Source organism: Protopterus annectens, chromosome 4.part0 (genome assembly GCF_019279795.1).
Source record: "Protopterus annectens isolate FY-2018-M chromosome 4.part0, PAN1.0, whole genome shotgun sequence".
Taxonomy (NCBI): domain Eukaryota; kingdom Metazoa; phylum Chordata; order Ceratodontiformes; family Protopteridae; genus Protopterus; species Protopterus annectens.
The window spans coordinates 279,466,321-279,487,363 of NC_056733.1; the positions used below are offsets into that span (position 1 = coordinate 279,466,321).

Consider the following 21,043-nt stretch of genomic DNA (forward strand, 5'->3'; position numbering starts at 1 on the left):
AACTTCTAAACTTGCAGATTACTTTTTCTAGTTAGAATTTCTCTTAGAATCTCCTTTTATTTGTGTGAATAGACACCCTAACCAACACCATAGAATTGTTCATGTTCAGTCATTTGTTTGACTTTGGCTGTCATGTTTAGAATATTTTATTGACCACAAAATATCTACTCTTCATAGATAAAACTGGTGGTCTTCTCAGTGAGTAGATGTAACAGTCATTGTGCTCTTCATTAAAAGAGAAGGGAAGGGAGAGTGCCACGGAGTGGGAATTGTCAAAGGCTGCATGACAGGGCAACTGAAATGCTTTTATGTAGGAGCATGCAAAAGAATAATCAATTGAAAAAGTGCTTGCATCATCATAGTTTTATTTATTTATTTACATTTGTTGACCGGGAAAATCCGACTGGACACAGATCCTTTTTCAGTGGAGGCCCGGGGAGAAAAGCTCCACAATAAAAACAATTAATTACAAGTTACAAGAAGTATAGGTAGGTTTTATTTAATAATAAAAATGAACACAATCTGTTGTTTTATCAGTGTTGGTACATATCTGCTGCCTGTACTTATGTGTCCTGGATAGTTTGGCTTTGTGGCAAGTGACTCCCTTAGTCATTCCCCTCTAAGGGGCATATTAGTCATTCTAATTTAAAAAAATGGAGCCATCCAAATATCCTTTCTTCATGAGAATGAGTCTTACGCCTTCTGGAGTCTTACGCCATCAGTTTTTGTATGGTGCACTAATGATTACATTGTCTCTTCGTCTGCTGCTTTTGTCTTGGATTGATTTTATCGAAGTCTTGTTAGGAGGGTTTGTCACTTTATTTAGCATTCCTTTATTGACTGGGTTAGTCCCACTAGGCTAGTAGCCTCTTTACAGGGGAAACCCAAGGTGGTATTTATATGACATGGGAAAATTTGGACAAGACACCATGGAACTTCCCTTAACTTTTTCTATAAGAGCCATTGGAGCTTTTACATAAACTTGAGCTACCAACAACTGAGGCAGATGGGACTGCAGTTTTGGACAGCATCCTCAGGAGTGCAGCAACCCCTAACGCTGCACTGTATTGTCATCATTTTGAAAATAAATCCCATTTCCTACAACCTTCTGCTATTCCATCACCTAAGGTAAGTGTGCCAACATGTTGAGCCATTGACACTGCTAATGAAACCATCAATGTGTTCTACATTGCATATTTTTCGGTTGCTTTCAGACAAAACATTCCTTTCTTTAGTGAAGTCCTTAACATCTACTGTACTTCATTCACTGAAGAAATGTTTTTTGTTAGACGTATGTCTGTCAGCAAAGTCAAAGAACCACATACTGAATGGGTTATTTATTCCACTGACTCATTCTCTTTCCTAGCTGTTGAACTGTTTGGACCCATTTCAGCAAAGCATATGCATAGCATTTAGAAGTAGTTAGGAGGCACATAATCTAAGCTGGCTGATTGTGGTTCAGAAAAAAAAGGGAAGATGGTGGTCACGTATATACTCCGTTATCTCCCAGAAAATGTAAAATGTGGTCCTTGGGACTTTTATAAAAATTCCTGCGCTTCAAGGGAGGCATTATATGTCTCAGTATTGAATGGTAAAATGTTCAGTGTATCTGTCCTTTATTGTATACTAAAAACTCCAAGAAAGATCCAGATAAGCTGGTCTTCACTGTGTAAAACATCTGGTAGTTGAGGCCCATGAGATAACATGCAAATGCCATTAAAAACATGCCAGTCTTTTCAGCTTGGATTGATTTCATCAGTCTCATTAGGAGGGTGAATGTGCTTAACTTTTCACTTTTTACATTTTAAGTCTTTACTGGTGCATTCAGGTCAGTAAAGCCAAGCACTTCTAGCAGCATACATACCATATTTTGTCCTTTTTCCAAGCTTGTCAGTACAGCATAAGTAGATCATCTGTCTACACTTTGGAAACACAGAGCTTGAAACCAAGCTCGTTGTCCATAACGTGCCTGCAGAATAATCCAAATAATACCCAAACCAAAGAATAAAAAGATCACACAAGCTATGCAGTAAAAACTCTTAAGAAAGCCCAGCTAAGCTGGAGCCTTCACTGTGTAATACCTTAATAACAGTTGTAACTATCACAATGATGTTTTTCTTTTTCATGAATAAAATAACAATTATTCAATTTAATATTACATAGATTGCAAAATTTCCATCTTCCCTTAAACCTTACTCCTGTTCCTGAACATTATTTTGCATGTATTGTTCCCAAAAATTCCATTTTTTATGTAATTTGCATTTTTCTTTTTTCTAAAGACCCCACCGCTAGATGTTCTAATCCATTGTTGCAGTATTCTACTTGTTGGTTTACCCTTCTTTCTCTCCAGTTTCTCTGGCCAGGTTTCCAAAGATTTTCAGTCCCTCTTGGTGCATCGGATGACTGATGTGACTGCAGGAATGTGGGCCATAAAAGTGACGTCTGCACGCACCAGCCCTCAGAACTTTTCAGCCGCCAGTCGTACGCCAGGTGCTCCTGCTTCTCGTACACGTCTGATCAGAAAAGATTCAGTTAAGTACCCCTTTGGGGATTCTTTCAGTTCTACTTTGTTGTAAATTGTAGTCTGTTAATGTCATCTGGTAAGTGCAAGTGCGGTCAGCAGATTCCCCGCAAAGGCACGCATAACCAGTGTCTCTTTTGTCTAGGCAGGGAACACGACCATGAGAACTGCTCCGTTTGCCGATCATTTGTCCCCAAGACCTTACGCTGTCGTTTGCAAGCCTTACACTTGTATTTAGAGAATCTGCGCTTGAAACAAATAGCGTTAGGGATGGAGGCCGCATCCAGTGCCCCGTCTGAACCGCCTAGGAATAGGGCCAAGTCCTTGCAGCCTACTTCGTCTGCTGTGCCTCTGCCTGACGTACCTCTGTCTGTAGCCGATGTCAGTTTGACTGAGGATCTGGCATCCGCTGGTGTAGATAAAGCAGGTACCTTTGAGGAAGCTGCACAATCTCGAGTAGACGACACATCCACAGAGGATTTACCGGCACCTGCCTTAGACGCCGGGGGGGGGGGGACGGCATTCACTCTGGGCCTGTCAGACTCCGTCTCTGCCTTTCCAATGCCTGACCCTAGGTCTATTCCTAGCCAGATGGCAGCAAGGCTTTAAAGAAAAAACAAGACACCTCATGCCAACCTCTGAAAGCATGCCGGATTGGCAGGCCTTCATCCAGACTCTGTTCAATGCCTTTATGACCCTCTGCCACTGCTCCTCCCCTCCTTATTCCCAGGCCTCCAACACAGGAAAGGAGGGTAGATCAGCCTGAAGAAGAGGAATTGTTTGATTCCTGTGAGGACTCTCTTTCTTACTCCTCCCAGATCTCACCCCCCCTGGGATATGGATCTCCTGAGGAGGGCTCTGTTGAACCTAATTCCCCTGTAGAGGATCTTACGTTTGGGGAAACTATTAATAAAATGAAAGACCACTTTAAGCGTCAATCCTCTGATATGCCTGATGTACAAAAAAGGTTTTATGACCTTATTCAAATGGATTCGCTGCCATTCCTCCTATTCAGCCTGCATTCTTGGATGCTTTTGCCTCAGCCTCTATTAGTCCAGACTCCCAACCTCCAGCCCCATGTAGAGCAGACAGACTCTAATAAGTCCCTGAGACGGAGACATTTCTCATTAAGTGCCCTCCTACTGATCCTGCCACTATAGCCATCTCTACAGACAGAGCCTCCAAGCTTCTGCCTACCACTACTGTCCTCCCTGGTGATAAAGACAGCAAGACTGTGGAGAGGTTGGGAAAGAAAATTTACACTTTTGCTACCCTCTCATTTAGAGCCACCAACTACCAAACCCATATGACCAAATACTCCTTAGCTCTGCTGGACAAAGCCACTAAAGATTTAGATGACATCCCTGACTGTGCAGCCAAGGCCTCCTTCTCTTCACAGCACTCATCTCTTCAAGTGAATTGACACTCCTTGAGATGCAGTTATGATGCAGCTGAAGCCTCATCCAGGTCAGCTGCATCAGCTTCAGTACTAAGGAGGTACTCATGACTGCGACTACAGCCTGTCCCAGATGACATCAGGACCAAACTCCTTGACGCACCTTTGGATCACTCAGCCCTTTTTGGTGCAAAAGTGGCTGACCTATTCAAATCCTTACAACAGAAAGTAAAAGAATTACAGAACCTAAAGCATGTCCTGGTCTCGCCTAATCCCAAGTTCCAGAGTAACTACCCGGCAAAGACCCAATTTATCAGGAAAACCTCCAAGCCTGCAGCTCGCCGGCTAGAAGACCCCCTAGAAGACAACCTCCTCAGCCTGGGCCTTTTCAGTCTTCCAGCCAAAGGCCCCCCTTTCCTGATAGGGCAGGTAATGGCTGACTGCCTGCCAAAATTTCAACCCCCCCATCCATTCCCCTTTCTGCCCGTCTCTCTCATTGTCTCCCTGCATGGTCACTCATTACCACAGACAAATGGGTTCTGTTGATCATACAGGATGGCTACTTCATGTCCTGGATCACCCCTCCATCAAGACTGGGCATACTACAGCCTCCTCCCAGTCAGCTACCCCTCCTTCATCAAGTTCTGCAAACTCCGCTACTATAGGGCACCATAGAACCAGTTTCTGCACAAACAAAAAGAAAAGGATTCTACTCCAGAATTTTTTTGGTACCCAGAAAAGAAGGGCCATGGAGGCCGATTCTAGACCTCTCGCACCTAACCCCCTTCGTAAAAGTTCCTACTTTCAGGATGCTCATCCCACCTACTCTCTTTCCACTCATCCTTCCACAGGGTTTCATGGCAACCCAGGACATAAAGGATGCTTCATGGCAACCCAGGACATAAAGGATGCTTACCTTCACATACCTGTAAAGCTCGCCTTCAGGAAATACCGGAGATTCCTGGCAGGCTCATCTCACTTTTAGTTCTGTGCCTTTCCCGTTGGGCTTTCTACTGCCCCCAGGATATTTACAAAATGCCTGGCTCCAGTCATCGCCTACTGCAGGGAAAAGGGAAGTCAGTTATTCCCTTACCTAGACGACCTCCTAATCCAGGCAAAAGACCAGGAAACTCTCCTCTGCCACTCCCGGGACCTTCTGGTAATCCTACAGTCCTTAGGGTTCTTGATGAACTTCCCAAAATCCCACCTCAACTCCATGCAGGATATTGTCTTCCTGGGTTGCAGGATCAGGACAGACCTCAGAAAGACCTTTCTTCCAGCAGAAAATGTGGTATCCCTCCAAAACCACTTTCTTGCTGCTCTACAATCAACAGAACTGACTGCAAGACAATTTCTGAGGCTTCTAGGTTACATGGCAGCTACCATTCCCATGTTGCCCCTAGCAAGGATGCACATGAGGAAACTTCAGTGGTACCGCCGGTTGGTGTGGACCCAACACTCCCACCCTCTAGAGTTCAGGATCCCACTGCTCCCCTGCTTTCATCAGGAACTGAGATGGTGGGTGGCTCAGGTAGCCCAAAACCCAGGACAGCCTCTGCAAACACTCTCTCCCTTGCAGACCATGTACACAGATGCCTCAGACCTGGGCTGGTGAGTGACTCTGGGAAAAAGGAAAGTACAAGGTTTGTGGACAGACAGACACAAACAAGATCACATAAACGTAAGCGAAATGAGACCCATCCTCATTGCTCTACAGGCCTTCCAACCCTACCTAGATCAGGGCCCTCTAAAGATATTCGCAGACAACACAGCAGTCCTGTGGTATCTCAACAAGCAGGGAGGGACCAAATCCTACTTTCTATGCAGACTAGCTTGGTGGGGGTGGGAACTGGCTACCTCACAGGAGATCACTCTTCAGGCAACCTACATCCCATCCCTGCACATCTCCCAGGTAGGTTACCTAAGCAGAACCATTTTAAACAACCACAAATGGATGCTGCAAAGAGATGTTTTCCTGACTATGGTCCACAGGTGGGGTATTCCACAAATAGACGTGTTCACCTCCTCCATAAACAGGCAGCTCCCTGGCTAGTGCACCAGGACACCAGACCCCAAGGCGTTAGCAACAGATGCCTTCTTGATAACCTGGAAGGGGAAATTCCTATATGCATTCCCCCCTTCCCATTGATACAAAGGGCCTGCTGAAAATTCAGCAGGACTCTCCCAAAATATTGCTGGTGACTCCCTACTGGCCAAGACAGCACTGGTTCCCTCTTCTTCTTCACCTGTTCAAGGGCAATCACCACAGGTTACCCCCTTTAGTTGACATGCTCACACAGAACAAGGGGACTCAGATACACCCACAGTGGCAATCCATGCACCTCACCCTGTGGCTGATAGGATTCTGATCCCCTTCAGACACCCATATAACAAGGACATGCTCACTGTCCTGCAGGAGGCCAGGAAACCCAACACAAGGAAATCCTATCTCTCTGAATGTGAAAGGTTTTCTATTTGGTGTTACAAAAGACAGTTGGACCCTCTGGAAAGTGATATACCTCTCATCCTGTCATACCTGTGTGAATTCATGCAGACAGGGTTGTCTTACTCGTCTCTGAAGGCACACATGTCTGCTATCTCTGCCTGCCTCCTCCTGGATCCATCCCTTGCATCCAGACTCCCTTCCAAACTTTTCCTCAAAGGTGTATTACACTTAAGACCACCCAGGAGCCCATCTCCCCCTCCCTGAGACCTAAACTGTGTTCTAGAAAAACTTACTCTAGCCCCTTTTGAGCCAGCAGCCAAGGCCACCTTAAAAGTTTGCACATGGAAAACTGTATTGCTGGTAGCTCTGACTTCTGGCAGAAGGGTTTCAGAATTGCAAGCTCTTATGGCTACACCATCTTTCCTAATCTTACACCTGGACAGGGTGACTCTCAGGACAAACCTGACATTCATTCCCAAAGTAGTGAATGACCTATCCTTGAACCAGCCCATCCACCTGCCCACCTTCTTCCCTAACCCACAGGGGGATAGTGAGAGAGTGCTACATTCCCTAGACGTCCACAGACAACTTAGGTTTTATCTTCATAAAACCAAACCCTTTAGGAAATCAGACCAGCTATTTGTCTCCTTCCACCCCAGGGCCTTGGGGAAAGCTGTGAGTCAACAAACCATTTCGACCTAGTTCTGCCGGGCCATTTCCTTCTGTTATCTGCACCATGGGAAGACCTTGCAGGGCAATGTCAAGGGCCACTCCACCAGAGCAATGGCCTCTTCTGGAGCCTTCTTTAAAGGGTTAGACACCAACTCCATACTTGAGGCAGCCACTTGGTCCTCAGTTCACACCTTCACCAAACCCTACAAACTGGACCATATCTCCAGAGCCAGGGCGAAGTTTGCCAGGGCTGTCCTACACTGATTCCTGGAAACTTCATCGAGGCCACCTCCCAATTCTAAGTGAGCTTTTGCACTCACCCACAGGTAGAATACTAACACAATGGAATTGAAGGACATAGGAGAGTTGTGTAAAATCTTATCATAACTATAGATGTCCTTCTCTTCCATGTTGCAGTATTCCTTCCCACCCACCTTCCCCACTTGCATGACTGCACTTGCTCTCTGGGGTGATATTGGACAGGCTATGCCTTTACAGGACTGGCTCAAACTGGGGCTTTTACTATGTTCTGAGGGCTGGTGCGAGCAGACGCCACTTTTATGGCCCATGTTTCTGCAGCCACGTCAAATGTCCGACACACCAAGAGGGACTGAAAATCTTTGGAAACCTTGCCGGACAAACTGGAGAGGAAGAAGGGTAAACCCACAAATAGAATACTGCAACATGGAAGAGAAGGGAATCTATGGTTATGGTAAGATTTTACACAACTTTTTTTTTTTGTCATTTACAATAGCCAGTATTTCAGTTACAGTTGGTTTATATCTTGAGTTGCATTTTCTAGTAATTGCTTTTTGGTAGACAGTAGCATTAAGATGTTCATCGTGTTACACTGCTGCAGTCATTACACCCGGGTTATCCTGCCGTCAGGCGGTTCCCCAGTCGGCCTGAGATCCAAAGTCTTGGTCCGGCGTTGGTTGCTGTCGCCTCCTCCCTGACGTCAGTGCGACAGGGGTATATAAGATGCAGCCGACACCATTTTCTCCAGTCTTTCTTGCCGCACGGTGTCCGAAGCAAAAGCAGTTCGCAAGTGCCAGTCGGCCGTCTCCTGAGATTTTCATTCCGAATCCAGAACCAAAGTCTTCTACAAAGCTAAGTACCCCGTTGGGGAAACCTTTTCTTGCCTCATACCAATGTCAGTATAAGTTAATAACTGTGTTTCTTGTGGGAAGCAAATACCTCATACGGATTTCCATTCCTATTGCATCCCATGCCCTGGGCCCAGACCACGATGTCACTGGTTGTCGGTTTTGTGCTAGGTTTAACAAGTGCACTATTAAACGTCGGTTTGATTTTGCCAGGGCTTTATTTTGGTAGAAAATTCAATTATACCATGCCGTCGGAACTTCCGACGACCGGAATACACAAAAAGCGCAAAGACAGGGATAGGCATCCGAGGCCCAAAACTGACGATGAAGCCTCTTTTAGGCCATTCGCTGGTTCTCCGGTTTTCAGCGAGGCACCTTCGCAACCCCTGACGACCTCTTCTGTAGAACCACAGGCCGCCTCTGAATCCCATGTGGAGATGGCTGGGCCTTCGGACGCATAAGTTATTCAGCCTACCGAGACTAACCTTTCAGAGGGGTCTGGAGTAGCTGAGCAACCCACAGCTTCAGAGGGTGTCTTCAGACCTACTCAGTTAAGCATTAAACCCTCAGCTAAGTCTAAGCCTCCTTTAAAATCAAAGAAACAAATACAGCATTCTCCAGGGCAGGCCTCCATGCCTAAGAAACAAATGCTCAAAATGTCCGAAGATCTAATCACTCTGATCAGGGGGTCCCATCCCCCTCCTGATAAAAGGCCTAGACAGGATGCAGACTATGAGTCATCCGACCAGGTGTCCATCTCTTCTGATTCATCCTCAGACCTAGGATACTCTTTACCCCCTTATGAGGATTCTGATGCTGAGGAATCAGTTCCATCAGCCTCACCGCCTGAGGACTACTCCTTTGGGGAACCCCTACATGCCATGAGGGAGCATTTCCACTGGGAAGGCCAGGATTACTCAGAATCCAAGAAAAGGCTCAGAGACTTCCTTTTATTACCTCAACACAGACCCCTTCCTATCCCGCCAGTGTTAGATATTGTGGATGATGTGTATACTGAATCCAGCTTAAATCCTGATTCCTTACCCCCAGCCCCTGTTAAACCTGACAGATACTACAGAGTCCCTGACTCACATAAATTTCTGTATAAAAGCCCTGTAGCTGACCTTGAAACTATTTCTCAGGGACACAAAGGAGTTAAGGCCTCATCAGCCAAGAATCCTGTTCCCTCTGACAGAGATTCCAGAGCATTAGACAGATGGGGAAAGAAAGTATATGCGTCGGCAACTTTAGCAATGAGAGCCTTAAATTGCCAGTTTCACATGCTAAAATATCAGCAATTTTTACTCTCTCAGTTAAAACAAAAAATGCTACCAGAATCAGATCCTTCTAATTTTAAAGAGATGCAGGATTTATTGCATGCAGCTGAACAAGTGGGAAAGCATACTTTGCAATGTGGTTTTGATTCTCTAGAGGCCTCCTGCAGAGTAGCAGTTACAGGCTCTGTCATTAGAAGACATGCTTGGTTAAAAGAACATACGTTACCAGATCATGTTAAAGCAAAATTATTGGATGCACCTTTGCAGCAGGATGTGTTATTTGGAGTTAAGGCAGAAGAGGTATTAAAGAAAATGGAGGATAAGGCAAAATCTATGCAAACAATGAAGGATTTCTTACAGGTTCAGCCTCCTAGATTTAGCAGAAACTGGCCAACTAAGAATTGGTCCTTTCCAATTACAGACAGACCTCAAAGGGGAAGATACAGATGTCCAAGAGGTAGAGGTCAAACACAAGGTTCTTACAGGCCTCGACAATGGGTTGCATCAGACCAGAAAGAAGGGAAAGACAGGCCCCAACCATGTAAAAAGCAGCAGCAATGACTTCCCACTACAGCTGCCAAACAAATCCCTCTTGGCAGCCCCCTTGGGAGGAAAACTGGCACTCTTCTACCACAATTGGCAAATGATCACCAAAGACAAATGGGTTCTCAACATTGTATTTCAGGGTTACAGGTTCCACTTTCACACTTTGCCAAGGTTAAAAGGAATGCCAAATCTGCCACCAAATCAATGGGCAGAGGCTCAAAAACAAATTACAGCACTCATGTATGTGAGAGCTATTCAAAAGGTACCATCACAGGAGCAAGGACAAGGATTTTACTCAAGACTCTTTCTGGTACCCAGAAAGGACAAAGCCTGGAGGCCCATTCTGGATCTTTCGTCTCTAAACACTTACCTGTATGCTCCGAAATTCAAAATGTTGACACTACAGCAGCTTCTTCCCATGCTGGGCAAGAAAGCTTGGCTTGTGACTTTGGACCTCAAGGAAGCATACCTGCATGTCCCTGTCAGACAAAACTGCAGAAGATACCTCAGATTCATAGCTGGTTCAATGCACTACCAATTATCTGCACTGCCCTTTGGCTTGTCTACTGCGCCCAGGGTCTTCGCAAAGTGCCTGGCACCAGTAATTGCATTTTGCAGACAGAAAGGAATTCAAATTTATCCGTACCTGGACAACTGCCTGATTCAAGCAGAGAGCAAGAACATTCTTCTAAAGCATCTGGCGTTTGTAAAAAAGTTATTAAGTTGCCTGGGGTACACAGTAAACGAAAAGAAATCAAAACTAGTGCCCTCACAAGAGATTATATTCCTGGGTGCCAGCTTGAACACAACGGCCCAGATGGCTTATCTCACGCCAGACAAGCAAGGACAACTGACTCAATACTTTCAATTGATGGCACCAAAGACCCAACTCCCTGCAAGAAAAATTCTGCAGGCCTTGGGTTACATGGCATCCTGCATACTACTAATTCCATTTGCCAGACTGCATATGAGGAAACTACAATGGTACCTAAAAAATGTAGGGTCTCAACACTGTCAAAGTTTGGAAACAGTTATACCACTAATCCCTTGCCTTAAACAGGAGTTTCAATGGTGGGCTCAAGCTTGTCACCTCAACAAGGGACAGCCTTTTACACAACCCACAGCCAGGCAAACACTGATAACAGATGCATTGGATTATGCCTGGGGAGCACACATGGCAGGCAAATCTATTCAGGGCATGTGGCCCGCAGAACAAAGCCATCTTCACATCAATCAAAAAGAGATGCTAGCTGTACAAAATACCCTTATAACTTTCAAAGACCTGCTGAATCCAGGACAACTACTGCTAAAGACAGACAACACCACAGTTATGTGGTACATAAACAAGCAAGGGGGCACTCACTCCTACCCCTTATGCAGACAAGCCATGACCTTGTGGAACACAGCTAGAAACCTTCAAGTTCATCTGCAAGCACATTCCTGCCAGGAGAGAAAAACACACTGGCAGACAACTTAAGCAGAAACATCATGGATCCCCACGAATGGGAATTGAATCCACAAATATTCAGAATGATAACACAGAAATAGTGGCACCCAGACATAGATCTGTTTGCATCCCCAATAAACTGCCAGCTACAAAAATTCTGCACAAGGAGTTACCATCCACAAGCATGGAAAGTGGATGCCCTCTCATTCAGCTGGGAGAACCTACAAGTATACGCTTTCCCACCACTACCTCTCCTGCCAAAGGTACTCATAAAAGCCAGGCAAGAAGAGCCAAAGATGATCCTGATTGCACCAGACTGTCCACGCCAGCACTGGTACCCAATCTTAAGGAACTTAGCACAAGAACCACCCTGGATTTTGCCTCAAATCCCACATCTGCTGACTCAGCACAGCAATCAAATACTACACAGCCAGCTAAAGACCTTAAACCTAGCTGCATGGAAGATTCTTTAGTCAAGCAAGCAGTGTCTCTCTCCAAAGCTGTTATGGATGTCATTCTGGAGGCCAGAAGGCCTAGTACCAGGAAAGCCTATTCGGATAAATGGAAGAGATTCTGTGCCTGGAACCAAGCTCACAGCCTTGATCCTCTTGTCCCAAACATTCCTCAGATATACAATACTTAACTGAGATGCTGGACAAAGCCCTCTCCTTCTCATCCATCAAGATCCACGCCTCTGCCATCTCTGCTCATTACAACACGGATCCACCAATTTTCTCTAATCCTCTGTTAAAACAGTACCTCAGAGGGGCTAAAAACATAAGACCACCCCGTAGAGCACCTACTCCAACTTGGGACCTCAACTTTGTTTTGGGAAAACTAACTTTACCTCCTTTTGAGCCAGCTAACACAGCAGAATTAAAATATATCTCTTGGAAAACTACTCTGCTCCTGGCAATAACATCAGCACGAAGAGTTTCAGAATTACAGGCACTAATGGCAGTGGAACCTTTCCTCATTTTCCACCAGGACAGGGTGTCTTTAAGAACTAACCCTACATTTATGCCAAAGGTGGTATCCAGTGTGGCTCTAAACCAAACTATTCACCTGCCAACTTATTATCCTAAACCACAGAATAAAGGGGAGAGACTACTGCACTCTTTGGACATTCACAGGCAGTTACGCTTCTACTTGGACAAAACCAAAGCTTTCAGAAAATCTGAGCAATTATTGGTAGCATATGTTGCAGGAGCACAGGGAAAAGCCATTTCAAAACAGACTATTTCAAAATGGATAGGACATTGTATACGTTTCTACTGCACATACCATGGAAAACCTGTACCTAGCAGCATTAGATCTCACTCCACCAGGGCAACAGCCACTTCAACTGCCTACCTCAGGGGAGTACCTACCAAAGATATTTTGGAAGCAGCAACTTGGAGTTCTGTACATACCTTCACCAAGCATTACCATCTGCCTCTGTACTCTAAATCCAGAGCTGGCTTCGCCACTGCAGTGCTGCAGGGCCTTATAGCCACCCCTAATGCCTTATGGAACCAGCCACCCTACCTCAGCTTTGGGATTCTACCCAAGTGTAATGACTGCAGCAGTGTAACACGATGAACATAGTACAGTTTTTCTACCTACCATAAATGTAGATGTTCGAGTGTATACACTGCTGCAGTCCAGGTTACCCTCCCTCCTTCCCCTCTTACTGGCTGGTACGTACCTATATCTTCTACCCTTACTATCTATGGAGAGTATTTGCTGGTAGCTGTAAGTTGTTTATTGCTTTTCTTATGTATGTTTTATTAGTAATTGGAATTGCCTACATATTTAGAGGCACCTGCCATCTGGGGCAAGAAAAACTGAAGAAAATGGCGTCGGCTACATCTTATATACCCTGTCGCACTGATGTCAGGGGGGAGGCGACAGCAACCGATGCCGGACCAAGACTTTGGAACGCAGGCCGACTGGGGAACCTCCTGACGGCAGGATAACCCGAGTGTAATGACTGCAGCAGTGTATACACTCGAACATCTACATTTATGGTAGGTACAAAACTGTACTTTTAGTGAATCCTTACTATGTATTGGCATTCAGGTCCTGTGTGCAAGATCAAAAGAATTATTGACATTTGCTTCCCCAACATTTCTGACAGAGTACGGTTTAGGGAATTTTCAAAATCTGCTACCTTATTTCATTCCAAGTTACCTCTCTTTTTTCCATCAGACCTTCCAGTATTTGCTGTATACCTGAGAAAAAAAATTCTGAAGTCCACTTGGAGTATAAAAATACCTATGAAAACACTTCCAATTAAAAAATTCTAAACCTTCTGGACTCTATTGCACTTTTGGAAGAAAGACAGATGTCCTTCCTTTGTAAATTGCCTTCCAGTCTTTCTTCCCAATATTTTCTAATCCCATTCCCCCATGATTGGTTCTTACAGTTATAGTGCAATATTTTGTATACCCTGCTAACTGTCCCATTTTTAACAACAGCTTCTGTTCTAGACTTAAATCAAAAAACTCTACCAGAGCTGGTCTTTCACTCAGCACTCCTAGCCCTTTCTCTTTGCATATACTCTGACATTAATTTCAGATTCTCCTTATTCTGCATTACTTTAACCTTTGTCAACCTCTTTAAATGTTTCTTACTACTTGTTTCTCATATCCTTTTCTTATTTGTCCTACCCTATCTTTAAACTCCTATTTCCATTTTCGTCCACACTCTAGCTATCCCTTTGGAAGAAATTTCTATCTTTCCTAATAACTCCCCAAATATTTTTACTGCCCATTCCTTAAATTCCTTTCTTTTCAACAGGTACACTGGAAAGCACCAGTGTCCCATTTTTACTGCATTACACTGCATCTTTTTCTTAGTTTTTATAGGCAAATTATCCAAATTAATTATTGGATATGTGTCATTGCTTCCAATTAAATATACTTGCTCCTTTCAAATATAAATTCTATTCTGTCTAGCCCAGTTGTTTTTTCCCAATATGAATCTTTATTAAATTATCACGTTTGATATAGGCAATCTCACATTTATATAAATGAAAAACAAACAACATTAACACCACTTTAGTTCCAAACATTATACATCACCATTGAAACAAATGTGGTTAATTATGCATCACTTATAATCTATCCAGTCATTCTCAGTTAAGCATCATATGGCTCATTAAAATCCTGCCTGTTAAACCTCTTTACTTCTCTGCATGTATTGTTCCCACAATTCCCATTTTTTTCTTATGTAGTTTGCTCCTTCCCTTTTCTAAAGATCTCAGTTCCAGTTATTTTATCTCTGTCACTGTATTCACTACTTCTGATAAAGTTGGTCTAGACTTTGATTTCCATTTTCTAGTAATTGCTTTTTTGGCAGCCACTATCATTAGACTCAGCAAGGCTTTACTTTGTCTAGGCAATTCCGATTCTGTATCATAGCTCAAAAAAAAAAATATCTCCCAGGTCAGTCCAGTCTTCTCACCCAGCATCTCTGACGGAGTGGTCCATAGGGAATCCCTAAAGTCTGCCAATTCACTACACTCCCAAAAAACATGTTCCTAGCCACCTCTTTCCTGCCCATCACACCTCCAGCATTTGCTATTCACCTGAGGAAAAATTATTTTGAGTCTACTTGGTGTATAAAAATACCCATGTAAATACTTCCAGGCAAAGATCCTGCATCTTCTAGACTGTTGCATATTTGGAAGATGCACATATATCCGTCCCTTTGTCTCTGTGAATTGCTTATCCAGTCTCTCTTCCCAGGCCTTTCTAAGCTCCTCTGATTGATTCTTGTAGTTATCATGCAATGTTTTATATGCTGTAATAGTTATTCCTTTTTTTAATGGTAGCTTGTGTTCTAAATTCTATTAAAAACTCTACCATTGCTAGTCTTTCATTTAAGAGCTCCCTATTTCTTTTTCTTTGCCTTTACTCTGATATCAGTCCTGGATAGGGAAGGCAATCTCTAACCTGCAGTCCAATTAAATTTATGGCCTCTTCCCCATTCTCTTACCTTTTCCTTTCCCAATACCTTGGTATGTTTGCCAGTTTTCTGCAATAAATTCCAGCCCCCTCTTGTCTGTTATTGGTATACTTAACCACAGTCATCCCTATCGGCAGAATCTCTTTTTTCCATTCTCATGCAGATGTAGTTCTTAGAATACTCCCTGCTGTTTTATGAATATAATACTCTGTATGATTTTTGTTGTTCTCCGTAAGAGTCTGCATCCAAATTCCCAATCTCTCCTTATTTCCTGAGCTTTCCCCCGTATCATCATCATTCCTTTCCACTTTGATTATAGTTTTCTGCTTGTGCTACGTGTAAGTGTTGCTCTAAAATATCGCCTCAAATTTGGTAATCCTAGTCCACCTTGTTCTTTTGGAAGAATCAGCTTATCCCAGTTGACCATTGCTGGCTTTCCTTCCTAGATAAAATCCTTTAACTCTTTTTTATTCGATATCCAGAACTTCTCCTCTGGTTGATAAAAATATGCCTGAACTGTGTAAAAGACTAAAGGGACTAAAAACATTTTAATTGCTTGTATTTTAGTATCCATATAACAAAGCTCTCAATTTTTGTATTGTCTTCTGTTTAGTCTCTTCCCACATATCCTTAACTGCCACAACAGAATCCTTTCTAATTCATACTCATAAATACTTCATTTTATCATGTCCCATAAATATGGATGTTGTTGGACCAATTTGTGTGTGGGTACATAATTTACTGCTATTGCCTTTGTTTTAGTTTCATTAATTTTGTATCTTGAGAAGATTTGAAACTATCTTAAAATATTCCACAACACTGTAATGCCCCTTTCTGGTTTTGTCATGTATAAAACAATATCATCTGCAACTAGTGATAGCTTTTCCTGACTACCATACCAATTATGTCCGTGAATTTCTGAGTCACGTCTTCTACTTGCGAGAAATGCATCTACGTCAGCAACCTGAAGTTCATCCTCTCTTGCGCCACAGTCAGTACTCCTGACAAAGAGGAGATTACCAACACAAACACCACAACACTCGCATCACATAGCCAAGCACAACACACACCCACCTATGTAGAGATCCTCAATAAAAACTAACTTATACAGCAGCAACCACCAAAACACACTCACAAACATTCCACACACAAAACCAAGCACATCACATACAGCGGACAACACACCAGTGTTTCTCAAACACAGCCCATTAAGCAAAACAGTAAACTAACACAGCCCAAAAGATATAGCAATAAACCAAACATACTAGTCATTGTTGACTCAATTGTGAGGTACACCAATGTCTCCCTCACCAGGCTTGACAAGGCGAAGGTCACGGTCAGTTGTCTATCTAGTGCCATAATCCGCCACATCATGCATGCACTTAAGTCTCTCCATAACAAGTACAAGTATGACTCTGTTATTGTCCATGGTGGTGCGAATGAATGACTTAACATGTACCTCCCTGGACTATATGAAGAGAGAGACATGATTGAGCTCTGTGTATGTGTCCCAGGCAGGTCTGACCCTAGCCCTAAGCATCATCCTACCTTCACCAAGAATGATACCACAATACCAACAAAAAATAATTGACTTCAACATTTGGCTTAGCTTCTGGTGTCATTCCAAGGGGATACAGTGTCTGTCTACCTGGGATGACATGGTTGACAGGCCTCGATGCTTTTCCAGAGATGGCCTCCACCTGTTACCCCCGGGATTCCAGATCCTGGCCAAGGCTCCTGCCTTCCCCAATGTGCCTTTTTTAGGCACTGTCCCAAAGACAAATCTTCCAAAATAAAAGATCTGTCAAAAAGCAGATTGAAGGTCTTGCTGCTTAACGCTAGGAGCCTTAACCTAAAAGTGCACTCACTGGAGGCTGTCCTCGCACTGGAAGATGCCAACGTCTGTGCCGTCACTGAAACTTGGTTCAGGGCTGCCCTGTCTTACCGTGCTATACCTCATTCCATACATTCCAACAACAAAATGAGGTCAGGAAAACTAAGGGTGGTGGAGTCCCTGTCTTCATTAAGGGCAGCCACACGTCCAGACTGGTTTGCCAGCATGGCACACTGGAACTATTCCAGGTGCAACTAACAGCTGGCAAGACACCCATCCAAGTTATAGCCAGCTGTAGACCCCCCTCCATGATTCAGGACATCCTCTCCTCCTACCTGAATCTACTTGACTCCATCAAGGTACCCCCTAACACCCTGATCCTTGGTGACTCAGCTACCCACCATATACTGGGGAAACTATTCCTGAACTAATGCACTCATCCAGTGATTCCTTGACATCATCACTTCTAATGCAGTGGATCAGGTTGTCTCATCCTCCACAAGGGGAGATAACATTTTTGGACTTGGTTCTCACCAACATGGGTGACTGCTGCACCACTCTCACAGTATTTTCTTCCCTGGTGAGATCATATTATTGATCTGCCTCATTTGAAGTTTCTACTATCCCTCCATACCCCCTTGCCATAATCAGGCTAAAAAAACTTCTCAAAAGCTGACTACAACCTCCTAAGGGAGAGTATCAGTAGCTTCACACCACCACCCATCCTTAGAGGATGCAGGCAACTATGCTGAGCAGTATGCCATTGCAGTATGCAAGCACCTGTACAACTGCATGGACTCAGCCATATCCAACAGAACTAAAACCTGCTCCTCAAGGAAACACATATCTGTCTGGTGGACATCCTCTATCAACAGGCTTTACAACAAAAGGAAGAAACTGTTTTCCAATTTGGAAACGCTCCCTCATTAGCCTCAACAAGCAAATTAGATCACTAGTGAAAACCTCCAAAGCCAATTATGAATCAAAACTAGCCTTTGAAACAAAGGGAAACTATAAAGCCTTCTTCAGTTATGTTAGGAACCTCCATGACAAAGCCCAGGTTTGTTCTGAATTAGTTCTTAATGGTACCACTTACACTGATCCCGTTGACTTAGCCAACCTTCTAGCAGATAGGTTCAGCACAAATTTCATCCTCTGCCCCCCAAAGCCCTTTCGACATCCCCGATACTTGTCCCATACCTCACAACTCCATAGATCAAGTGTTAAAGGCCCTATCCAAGGCAAAGAACACAGCTTCCATGGGACCTGATAGTATTCCAGGCTATATTCTGCTCCATCTCCAGCAAGAACTAGCTTCGCCATTGAGCACCATATTCAGCCACAGCCTAAGTACAGGTTTCATTCCAGCAGAGTGGAGAACTGCCATGGTCATCCCCTTGCACAGAGGTGGTGCCACTACTGACCCAGGAAACTGTTGCCCCATTAGCTTGACAAGTCTGATCTGTAAAACCATAGAGCATATTGTTGTGAATCTCATAAACAAGGACATAGGCAATCTTCAAACACTTGACCCCACCCAGTTTGGATTCGTTAAGGGCAGGTCTTGCCTGTTAAACCTGGTTGACTTTTTTGAAACTGTCACCAAGGCCCTGGATGAGTGAAAGTCAGTACATACAGCTTACCTTGACTTCGCCAAGGCCTTTGGCACAGTCCCCCACTTGGGCATCATCTAAAAGCTAACACAACTTGGCATAAATCCCTATCTTATCAGGTGGGTAGGCAACTATCTCACCGACAGGACCCACAAGGTTAGAATAGATGCCTCCACCTCCTGTAGCAGACCTTCCACTAGTGGAGTTCCCCAGGGATCTGTCCTGGGACTCCAGCTGTTTTGCATCTACTTCTCAGAGGTCAAGATGAAGACAAAAGGCTTGTGGCTGACTAAATTTGCAGATGACTGTAAATTGGGTGCTGTCATTGACTCCACAGATGATGTTAACATATTGCAAGAGGGTCTCACAGCAACTAATGACTAGTGCCAAAGTTATGAAGTAGCAGCGGTCAGAAAAGACTTTTACGTAGTTCATCTCATAAGTAAAGGGATTGCATGGAAAAAAAGGAGGTTATTACCTCTCTATATTCCTCCCGCATCAGACCAATAATTAAGTATAATGCCCAGTTTGGTATGCACCTCCCAAACATCTGCACTAACTAGAAAGGCCACAGAAATATCTCACAAAGAGAATCCATGACGTGCAACACTTGTCCTATGCAGACAGGCTCAATACGAGCTACACGCTCTAGGGACCTAAACCTCGTCACCACAATAAACAGAACATGCTGGGGGGATAGATTCCTGTCCCAGAGACTTCCCATACTCTGGAACAAACTACCTATCTATATCAAACAAAGCTCCTCATTAGCACTGTTCAAGAAAAATCTTGATGATTGGATGGGAGATAGGAAATTCACCCCGGGGATCATTTATGTGGCTCTGCTTGACAGTGGCACAGGAAAATAATTTTCTTGGGTGGCGAAAGCCAGGGTACCTTTGGCTAGGCTTATATAGGCCCTAGGGCCAATAGCCTAGTACCTACCTATGAACCTAAATCATTATCACTCTACTCGGTATTGTACAGATTGCTCAGGTGTGTCTCACCTACAAGGCAATCTCAGACCCTGCCCCTACTAGAGATGTTCCATATCCACAAGTCTAACTCTTCGCGTATTATCCGCTCGAAAGTCCTGAATCTGATATGCGACATCAACAAAATCTGCAGGAGAGACAGGTTTGTCACCCAGAGGCTGCCCTGTCTCTGGAATAGACTTCCCATACACATTAAACAGAGTACCTCGCTGACCCTCTACAAGTGCAACCTTGATGAGTGGATGGGAAACCAGAAATTTATCCCATGGGTTCCACCTGTGTCCCTTATTGACAGGGGTGACAGGTGCTAACTGAAGTTTCTTTTTTGGGGATAAACTCTTGGCTAGGCTTCTAAGGACCCCAGGGTCATTAGCCTGGTAAAACATAAGCAAAGATAAACATACAGGACAAAAACTATTAAAATAACAATGCAAATATGAAACTAATTATAAAGAGAAAAACAAAAGAAAAAAATATGAACATTAAGGGTTGCACTGATAACAGTGGTCTAAATTTGCTACATATAAGAGTACAAACAAAAAGGTAATCGTTGTTCAAAAGAAGGAAAATGTACAGACATTGATAGGAAGTGGGGGAAAAAGATAAATAGTGTGGAGAATGGGAGGGGGGAGAGAAAGGAGGGGGCTATAGTAGGGCTGTAGTAGTAGAGCTGAGGGTTTAGGAGGTTAGTTTAAGCAGAAGTTACTAACCGAGAAAGTAAGTTAGGAGATGCAACAGGCTATACAATAGGACATACTAAGACTACGTGTGGTCAAGTCAACGGCATCATTTCTGTTGCCTGAGTCATTGTGTAAAACGTTTTTATTTTCTAGAATTATCATCAAAAACAGTTGCTTAACAGCAGTCTTTCTAAATGTGTGCATATTATCAAGGTAGTCCCTTATTTTCTGTTTAGCATTCTGCAGTTCTCCTTTTCTTGTTCTGAGAGATTCCCCCTATTTTGCATTACTTTAACATTTGTCAGTCCTTCTAAATATTTCTTGTTGCTTCTTAACAATATCTCCCTTTCCCTTATTTCCACCCTAGTTTTAAACTCTACTTTAATGTTATTCCACTCCCTAGCTATATTTCCAGAAGATGTTTCTATCTTTTATTGTAGTTCCTGAATTAATTCCAAAACCCATTCTTTAAATTCCTCACTTTTCAACCGATAGTTGGGAAAGTGCCAGTGTCTCATTTTTATTTCATTACCTTGCATTTTTATTTCTGTTATTATTG

The 21,043-nt window shown here is 43.7% G+C and overlaps 1 protein-coding gene across 4 annotated transcripts in view; it reads left to right on the forward strand.

Annotated features, from left to right (window-relative positions):
* Positions 1-21,043, forward strand: part of MED13L (mediator complex subunit 13L) — a 3,068,540-nt gene that overhangs the window by 2,449,240 nt on the left and 598,257 nt on the right. The gene's annotated exons all lie outside the window — the stretch shown is intronic.